Source organism: Entelurus aequoreus, linkage group LG10 (genome assembly GCF_033978785.1).
Source record: "Entelurus aequoreus isolate RoL-2023_Sb linkage group LG10, RoL_Eaeq_v1.1, whole genome shotgun sequence".
Taxonomy (NCBI): domain Eukaryota; kingdom Metazoa; phylum Chordata; class Actinopteri; order Syngnathiformes; family Syngnathidae; genus Entelurus; species Entelurus aequoreus.
Window position 1 is genome coordinate 28,750,853 of NC_084740.1, and position 10,688 is coordinate 28,761,540.

General features: G+C 39.1%; 1 long non-coding RNA gene across 1 annotated transcript in view; it reads left to right on the forward strand.

The window, feature by feature from the left end:
* Window positions 1-1,089: 1,089 nt before the first annotated feature.
* Window positions 1,090-10,688, forward strand: part of LOC133658445 (uncharacterized) — a 383,871-nt gene continuing 374,272 nt past the window's right edge. The window contains exon 1 of the long non-coding RNA XR_009827464.1: window positions 1,090-1,206. This is a non-coding gene — a long non-coding RNA (uncharacterized LOC133658445). The remainder of the gene's footprint in view (window positions 1,207-10,688) is intronic.

The window sequence follows — 10,688 nt, forward strand, 5'->3', positions numbered from 1 at the left end:
CACCAATTTTGTCAAAAATTCAACCAGAAGCTTGTGGATGGCTACCAAACGCGCCTTATTGCAGTGGAACTTGCCAAGGGACATTTAAGCAAATATTAACATTGCTGTATGTAAACTTTTGACCCAGCAGATTTGGTCACATTTTCAGTAGACCCATAATAAATTCATAAAAGAATCAAACTTCATGAATGCTTTTTGTGACCAACAAGTATGTGCTCCATCAATACTCTATCACAAAAAAATAAGAGTTGTAAAAATTATTAGAAACTCAAAACTTTTGATCGCAACTGTATATATATATATATATATATATATATATATATATATATATATATATATACATACATTTAAAAAAATATATAAACATGAATAAATAAACACACTATAAATAAAATAATAGCCACCACAGTGCTGCAAATAAATTTATCAAGCATTTATCAGGGCAATTTAAAGCTTTTGAAGCATATAATGTACATTTGCAATATTATTTATTTTTTAAGTCAGTTTCAAAAGCATAGTTTCCAAGCACCGGATGAATCCAAATTGTAAGCGTAAATCATGTGCCAGTTTATCCTTATTAATGCACTGAGGGACCCTTTGTGCTTAATGCATTTAAGGAGCTAATAGCGGTGCTGCCCGCCTCTCTGTCTGCTTTGATTGCACACTTCTGTCTGAAAACGACACTGCTTTCCACTCCTGCCTGTAAATCAACCTGCCGTATCTCTCTACTGAATGTATATGAATGAACACAGGTCTTCAAAGGTAGGAAGTCAATATTTGCAGGGTTTAATGAGGAGGTCGTGAGGAAGTCAACGTTTGAAACGTTGTTGTTCCATCCTCGTCCTGTAAGTGGCGCCAGTGCTCATTACACAATGGTGGCACGGTGCTAATCACCCGAAGAGTAAGAAAACACGGCTGCCTTCTTATTTGGATGTTTATAAAATGAGAAATAACTTAATATGTTACCTTATCTGTTGTGATAGTAAACATGCACCATTACATGGCCTCCAACATCGTTCATACTTAATGTTTGTTTGGGCTTTCATGTTGCCCTTTGTGTCTACTTCCTGTACAAACAGGAAGCAGGAAGTACATCAGCCATGTGGTAACACTCCAAGGATTACTGGACATGGGTGAAAGAACACATCAAATACATTATTTTTAATGAGCACAGATAGAGACGGAACAATGATGACACTATTACTGGTAAGTCTTTATATTTACATATTTTTTTATTATTATACTGTTTAATGATTTGTATTAATCTTAGTTTGTTTGCGCCGCTTTCATTTGTTTCCATGTATGCATTGTGTTCACACCATTTATAGTGCGCATCTTAATTAACAGCAAAGCGGTTTTGTCACATATGATCTTTGACTCGGTCCTAAAAACTGCACGTTATTCCTGTTTAATAGAAGATCTTTGACCAGGATTATTTTTGCTATGCTGTAGGACGTTTAAAGACAACCACTCACTCCTCTCATATAGGAGATCTTTGACTAGCCCTATTTACTGTTTGACCTTAAAAACCGCAGTGTGCTCCTGTCATTTAGAACAGTGTTTTTCAACCACTACTGTGCCGTGAGATACAGTCTGGTGTGCCGTGGGAGATTATCTAATTTCACCTATTTGGGTTAAAAATATTTTTTGCAAACCAGTAATTATAGTCTGCAAATGATGTGTTGTTGTTGAGTGTCTGTGCTGTCTAGAGCTCAGCAGAGTAACCGCGTAATACTCTTCCATGTCAGTAGGTGCCAGCCGGTGCTAATTGCTTTGTAGATGTCGGAGGCAGCGTGCAGGTAAAAAGGTGTCTAATGCTTAAACCAAAATTTAAACAAAAGGTGAGTGCCCCTAAGAAAAGGCATTGAAGCTTAGGGAAGGCTATGCAGAACGAAACTAAAACGGAACTGGCTACAAAGTAAACAAATACAAAATGCTGGACGACAGCAAAGACTTACAGCGTGTGGACCAAAGACGGCGTCCACAAAGTACATCCGAACATGACATGATAATCAACAATGTCCCCACAAAGAAGGATAGCAACAACTTAAATATTCTTGATTGCCAAAACAAAGCAGGTGCGGGGAATAGCGCTCAAGGAAGACATGAAACTGCTACAGGAAAATACCAACAAAACAGGATAAGTCACCAAAATAGGAGCGCAAGACAAGAACTAAAACACTACACACAGGAAAACAGCAAAAAAGTCCAAATAAGTCAGTGTGATGTGACAGGTGGTGACAGTACATCTACTTTGTGACAAGAGCTATATTAATGCATGGTTGGTTATGGTTTAAAGTCATATCCAACAATTGCCACACCGACTTTTTACTGTCAACTGAGTCTCGTTTTTTAATGATTTCTGCTGGTGGTGTGCCTCCGCATTTTTTCAACGCAAAAAATGTGCCTTTGCTCAAAAAAGGTTGAAAAACACTGATTTAGAGGATCTTTGAATAGTGTCTTTTTCATTTAAATTTTTTTTTTTTTTTTACAGTCGGTCCTTAAAAACAGCAACGGGTTCTTGACATATAGAGGATTGTTGACTAGCATTTACATTTCCTTCAAAAACAGAAGAGTGCACCTCTCATAGAAGATCTTGGATTTTTTAATTTTTTTTTTATTTGTGTGAATGCTCCAAAGCATTTGATTCAAACCGTTCCAACTTCAAACTGTTCAGCCTATTCGGGAATCGCGGGCTTTCCCTTGACAAAATTCCCAGAATTCCAGGTTTTCCGGGACATTATCCCCATTCAGAAGGAATTTGGCCATTTTTCAAACTTCCATCATTTTACAAATTTTTCAACCGATTCAAGTCATTGCACCTTCAACATATTCAACTCATCCTGCACATTCAAACTATCATTTTTTTCAGGTTCCAAAAAATTCCAGGAATTCCCAGAATTCCCGTTTTTTGCAAACCCTTTTTTCCCACTTTTTTCTGTCGACTACTCCTTCCACATTTTTCAACCCACTTCAACCTGACAAATCATTTCTCCTAAGCAGGACAAAAAACAAAGTTGTTTTTTGAACTGGAAAAATTCCCGGTTTTACCGAAATTCCAGGAATTCCGTAATACTATTTCTCAAATAAAATGTTTCCCACTTCAACATTTCTCGACCGATTTTGAAAAATTCCAACACCAATCATTCAGAAAATTCTAATTTTTTTGCATTTTCAAAAACATTTCCCTCTTTTCCCGAAATTCCCAATGTTCCATTAGATTAATGTAGATAAATTAGATATTTTTCAAAGTTCCACAACTCCCACATTTTTTTATCCGATTCAAACCGTTTCAACTTCAAAATATTCAGCCTGTTCAGAAATTGTGTGCTTTTTTTCAACAATTGTAAAAAAAATAATTCCCAGATTTCCTAGAATTCTCAGTTTTTAGGGCCAATTTCCCCATTCACAATGAATTATCCATTTTTCACACTTTCAAAATTCCCACATTTTTCAACCTATTCAACACATTCCACTCACCCTGGACATTCAAATAATACTTTCACAAGTTCCAAACCAAATTCCGATTGACCTGGAAATTCAAATGCTTCAACATTCAAACAATTCCAACATTCAAATTATTCTTACATTCATACTACATTCTGTCAGCATTTCAGTTCAACTTCAGCATTGGAGCATTCACACGCAATTCCTTCAGGAATTGCCTAATCTAGTCTATATATATATTTTTGTTATACAGTAGGTCCTTAAAAACAGCAGCGGGCTGTTGTCTCATTGGGGATCTTTATCTAAAATTTTGACAGTAGGTCCTAAAAAAAAAAAGCAGATTGCTTCTGTCAAATAGAATATCTATTATTTGGTGTTTTTTTCACTTGGCCTTAATAACTGCAGGTGGGCTCTTGTCATAAAGAGGATCTTTGGCGAGCATTTTTTTAATGGTTGGTCCTTCAGAACGGGAGTAGAAGCTTGGATTAAGTCTGTAAAAATAGCAGTGTGCTCCTGTCATTTAGAGGATCTCTAATTGATGTTTTTTTTTTACAGTATGTCACTAAAAACAGCAGCGGGTGTTGTTTTATAGTGGATCTTTGATTGGTGTTTTTCTTTAGTAGCTCCGTTAAAAACAGAGGGCTCTTGTCATATGGAGGAATTTTTGACCAGCATTTTTTTTCAGCAGATCCTTCAAAACATAGATTATATAGATTATATTTAACTAATTTTTTTTATCACAATAGGTCCTTTGAAAACATTAATATGATCCTGTCAAATAAAAAAACTTTGATTTACGTATACAATTTGTTTTTACACTATATCTTTAAGAACAGCTGTAGAGGATTGTAGATTATTTTTTACAGCAATGGTTGACAGTATTGTTGGACCTTTTAAAACAGCAGAGTGCTCCTGTCGTATAGAAAATCTTTGACCTGCACCTTTTGGACTAGGTCTGTAATTTAGGCCCCTTCTACACTAAGCCGGCTGAGGTTATCCAGGGTAAATCCCACCTAACCTTATCCTTGTCCACACACACACACACAATGGTCGTTTAAGAACCCCTCCGTCAGCCGGCGCAACGCAACTTAACACGCATGCGCGGAAAATGCGCACGTCATAGGCCCTGTTTACACTAAGCCGGATAAGGTTATCCAGGGTAAATCACACCTAACCTTATCTGTGTCCACACACAACAATGCCACCGTTTAAGACTCCAGCTCCGTCCGCCGTCCACCGGCGCAACGCGACCTAATACGCATGCCCGGAAAATGCGCACGTCATAGTCACCTCCAGTGTTGCTTTGTGTGCAAGTTCTTAAATTTACCTTATCTGAACAATATCCAGTGTTGTGGTATTTCAACTAACTGGAATCCAGTGTGCTGCGGGGCCCTATTGTAGTGAATCACACCTGAGCCATCATAAATTAATCAAATCTTTATTAGACACGTAAACAATGTGATAAAGAACATTTGACATCAATCAATCTAGGGATCTAGATATCTGGTCAGGACACTCCTCACTCTTTTGCCTTCACCTTCATTGTCCATTCGTTTTTGGTGACTTTATATACTCTGGACCTAGACGTTGAGCCCGCGACATACATGGCGGACAATAACTGATACAGTCTGCTTTGCCAGTCAAAAAGCATTTGCTGTTTTCCGTAGTTAGTTTTCCCTCGACGGCCAGGCAATACAAAGCACACGCTACCTTTTTTATCACACCAACGGGAGCTCGCATTCTCGTTGACTCTCCTTCGACAAATGGACAAAGTTTTTTGCTAAGCAGAATCACAGCTAACCTGGACATTGGAAAGTTCTCTTGCCGTCTGAGAAGCGTTGTATCCCAAATAGCTGCATTTGCGTTCTCTTAAGATATTCATGTGTGATTTCCACAAGTGTCTGTACACGTAGAGGAAGGAGAAACACGGGCATGTCTGGATGACTCGCCTTCATATTTCCCAGTGGTTAGCTCCGAGTTATGAAACCATCTTTTATGAAGCTGGCTGTGGCGTGTTCTTTCTGACGTCACTTCCCGTGTGGGGCGCGGTCTTTCTGGCGTCACTTCCTCTCCCAACTCAGTTTGTAAACGATCAGTGAGTCCATACGAAGCTAAGTGCCGGAGATTCAAGAAATACATGGCGCACTTACCCGTGTAAAAATTTGTCCGAGGAGGTGGACCTTAAACAATGGTTTAGTGTGGCTGAAACGGGGCTTAGGCTAAATAATTATTTGTTTAAGGGGTTATCCGGGTTAGTGTAGACATAGCCTTAGAAGACCTTTGATTGGTGTGTCTTTTTTATTTTTTACAGTAGGTCTCTAAAAACAGCAGATTCCACCTGTTAAATAGAATCTTCAATAGGTCCTTTCAAAACAGAAGAGGGCTTGTCAAATAGAAGAACTTTGATTTATGATTTAAAATGTTTTTTACAGTAGGTCCTTAAAAATACATGAGAGCTCTTGTCATATAGAGTTCACTTTTTTTTTACAGTCGGGTCTTTGAAAACAGTCGAACGCTCCTGTCAAATAGAACAACTTTAATTTATGTTTAAAAATTGTTACGTTATGTCCTTAAAAAAAGCAATGGGCTCTTGTCTTGTAGAGAATCTTTGGCTAGCATTTTTACAGTACTGTTGGACCTTTAAAAACAGCAGAGTGCTCCTGTCATATATAAGATCTTTGACTAGGTCTGTAATACAGACACTTTGATTTGTGTTTTTTTTACAGTAAGTCTCTAAAAACAGCAGATTCCTGCTGTCAAATAAAACATCTTTGATTGCTGTTTTTTTTTAAGTAAGTCTTTAAGAACAGTGGAAGGTTCTTGTCATATACAGGATCGTTGATTAGCAATTTCAGAGTTTGTGCTTGAAAAGAGAATAGACCTATTGACAAATAGATGATCTTCGGCTATCATTTTTGTACGGTTGGTCCTTAAAAACAGCATCAGGCTCTTTTCAAATAGAAGATCTTTGACTCGCTCTTTTTTCACACCGCTGTAACAATTTAAAAAAACTGCAAAGCGCTCTTGTCATGTCAGGATGTTTGAATATTGTTTTTTTCTTTTTAACAGTAGGTCCTTAAAATGACACATTCCTGGCATGTAGAGGATCTTGGACATGCAATTTTTGCTAAAGGTCTTTAAAAAAAGTGGCGTTTTCCTGTTATATAGAGGATCTTTGACAGCAGTAAACAGTGATTCTGTTGTCATTTTATTTATTTTAATTTGACTTATTTATAACTACCTTTATGATTTTGCACAACATATTCATACTGACTTAGACAAACTTTATTGATCCACAAGGGAAATTGTTCCACACAGTAGCTCAGTGACAAAGGATGGAAAGGATAATGCACACAAGGGCACAAAAAGAGGGCGAAAACAAATGGTAAAAATGTACCATAGCAGCAATATAAATTATAACCTATATGTAATATTTACATATTATATATACAGTATATAATATATACTGATATATTATTATATTATATTATATTTTTACATGTACAATATTACAGTATATGTAATATACTGTAATATGGACTGGACTCTTGCACTATTAACTAGATCCACTCGACGTCCATTGCATCGGTCGCCCGGGGGGGGGGGGGGGGGGGGGGGGGGGGGGGGAATCTGAGCCGAGGATGTCGTTGTGGCTTGTGCAGCCCTTTGAGACACTCATGATTTAGGGCTATATAAATAAACTTTGATTGATGGATGTAACAGCTGCAGCAAAAAAAAATAAAAAAAGGCCAGCATTAAATAGAGTATACATTATAAACAAAGAGAGGTAGCTAACATATAGAAGCGGTCAGGTAGTAGACAAACATCGTCTATTGTTGTATGTCGAGTGATTATACAGCCGGATGGAGTGCGGAATGAAGGAGTTTGGGAATATATATAATGGTGTGACATGTCAATGTGACAAGTGATGGGGTTTACAGCGCATGCATATGCTGCCAGCTGTGTCAAGTAGGCCAAATGACTGAGCCATTGTTTATTTTTTGAAAGCCTGCTGCATAGGTCAGACACATTTCTACACGTACAGTATGCACTGTAAGTGTGTGAGCTTATCACTGGATGCTGTCAATAAAGTTTTTGACATAAATCCTGCACGAGGATGATTTCCTGTGCTGACAGAAAGGTCTTCCTGTGTTGCCATGGGTGAACACTGATGATAAGCCTGTTTGTGTATCTGTGTGTAAAGGCTTAACGTCACTTTTAAGCGGGATGGCTTGAGCCAGCAGGCAGGTAATGATCTCAGCAAAGCCAATTCCAGCGCCCACCCCCCGTCCCCCCTCTTCAAATATTTCCACAGTGGAAGAAAAATATGACGACTTGTTCTTATCTGGTGATTGTCACCCTGTAAGGAGCTTTTATTTTTTTAGTTCTCCCATGTCAACGCCGCTGACAGCGGAACATGTCAGCGATGCTTTGGGAGCAGCCGGGGGTCAGCTGGCAACATTTGAGAGACGTGGTCTACCTGAAAGGGGCGGGGACATGTTTTTATGAATGACAAAAAGATAAACAGGACATTTTTATTCCACTGCGATGCAATCATGATGATTTATGATTGATTGTTTTTGTGCCGTTTCTGAGCCGGCAGCTTAGGTATGCATGACTCACCTGTTATTTATTCAGAAGAAAAGTTACCACTTGTTACTTAATTGCCATGAACAACAACCGTCGACTACATGTCATACAGCCTGACGGGATTATTTTCGTCGGCTAAATGGGGGGAAAAAAATACCCTGCTTGTGCTTTTATAATGCGGGCAATTACAACAATCATGCAAAACGTTTTGATTGATTGATTGATTGAAACTTTTATTAGTAGATTGCACAGCACAGTACGTATTCCGTACAATTGACCACTAAATGGTAACACCCGAATAAGTTTTTCAACTTGTTAAAGTCTGGGTCGACGTTAATCAATTCATGGTAGTTCAGTGTGTGCGTCGTGAGACAAGCGAGTGGAGGACATTGCAGGAAAAACAATAATTGTAAGATGGGAAATGGTTCGCATTCGGTTTTGAAAAGTATACGTACATGCTTGATGCATTCATTTGTCCTTTGTTTTCTCCACCACGAGCTTATGTAATTGTTGGCGTGGATTTGTCTGTTAATTAGTTAGTAAAATAAAACATATGGGTGGATTTTCATAAACTTTCAGGAAATGTTCAAAATGGGATACGAAATAAGTGATTCAATTTTTGGGTTTATCTGGATTATTTTTTCTATTTACGTTGGGTGCCTCAACTTCTATGTGTTTAAGCTAGCGGCCCCGCCTCCACCCACAGAGACAAAGACAGTGGGTGACTGACAAGAGTCTTCACCGTGTTTCTCTCATTCTGCTATGAATGGCTCAAAAAGGTATGGGCAGATTTTTATCTACCTTCAGAAAATGTCCAGAATTGGATAAAGAACGAGTGGTTACAATTTGGGGCTGATCCGGATGACAGTCTGAATCCAGGACTTTTTTACGACTGGGAGCTAGGACCTGGCCGGAGTCTGTGCTCTCTGAGTTTGTTTTGTTATTTTTTAGTTTAAAACCGTGTTTCTCAACCGTAGGGCCTTTGTTGGGCCGACAGCAGTAATTCACTTTTTTTTTTTACCACTTGTTGCAGTAATGACTTAGGGTGTTAAAAAAATATATATTTTTGAATGAATCTCTATTCTTTTTTTGTCACGATTCTTAATCGATTAAAAAAATAAAAATAAAAAATGGATTTAGGCAAATCATACTGTTGATGTACATGCCCATAACTAATAATTTTCCAATGCAGTCTGCTGAAAATGATGGAAAACGCCACTTTACATAGCAACTGACGCCATCGTCAATGTTGGACTTGCCACAACATATATTTTAAGATATTCGGCACTTAACTGCCATGTGGCGGCTAAAGTGGATAGTGGACCCTCTTAATCATCACTTTCCATGTGTCTGATAAATTGTGACAAATGGGGCCATATGAATCCCCTTCCTACTGTATTTATATAAATATTTATCCATCCATCCATCCATTTTCTACCGCTTGTCCCTTTTGGGGTCGCAGGGGGTGCTGGAGCCTATCTCAGCTGCATTCGGGCGGAAGGCGGGGTACACCCTGGACAAGTCGCCACCTCATCACAGGGCCAAAACAGACAGACAGACAACATTCACACTCACATTCACACACTAGGGCCAATTTAGTGTTGCCAATTAATATCTATTTTATTTTATTTATTTTATTTTATTTTATTTTATTTTTATTTTTTTTATTTTTATTTTTTTAATAATGTCCTGCCCAGCTTCTCGGGCAAATCATATAGCAGATGTAGATGCCCATATCGGCTGTTCAGATTTACTTTACAAAAGAGAAGTGTAGGATACTTCTCTTGTTGCCTTACTTGTATTTTGACTTTATTAAATGTATTTATATTATCATTTGGTGCAGCCGGGCCGGAGCAGGAGGGGATAGAAAGAGAGAAAAAGGAAGACAGAGGGGGGAATTGTGGGGACAAGAGGGGGATTAGACAGAGAGACAAAAACAACAACAGCAAACACAACAACAACAACAACAACAGAGCAACATCAGCAAATACGACATGTACAAATATGATGGTAAAAGTAATAGAAAATAAGCAGTTAGCGAAAATTAAAAAAAAAAAAAAATACAGAAATGACAATGAGCATTATTACACTAAAAATGGAGCAATATGAATACCAATAGAAATAGTGCTATTGATAATAAACAATACCAGTACTTTACCTTTATTATCAACAATACGATTGTTCAAATGCAACAATACATATACGTAATGATAACTTGAGATACGAAAGAATGCAGAAAAATGGAGGGGAAGAAAGAGAAGCAACCTTAACCTTGTAGATTGTTATAGTAACCATCCCCGAGAACCCATCCCACAAACAGTAGGTGTGGTGCCCAGGGAACCAGGGGCCACCGCCCCCACGCAGCCAAGCCGGACAGCGACAGGAACCCCAGAGCCTGGCCCACCGTTCCGCCCACAAGGGCCAGCAGCAGGCCGCAGACAGACGCACCCGGCAGAGGACAAGGCACGAGAAAAACAGGGGGAAGCCAGACCCCAAGCCAGCGAGAGACCACACCCCACACGGACAGAAAGGCGGGACGCCCCGCCCGAGGGGCCCAGAGACCCCCCGCAACCGGACGGGAAGACCGCCCCCGCCCCACCGGCAACAGGGCCCCCACGAGCCCCCCCCCCACCCCCGGAGAGCGCGGCGAG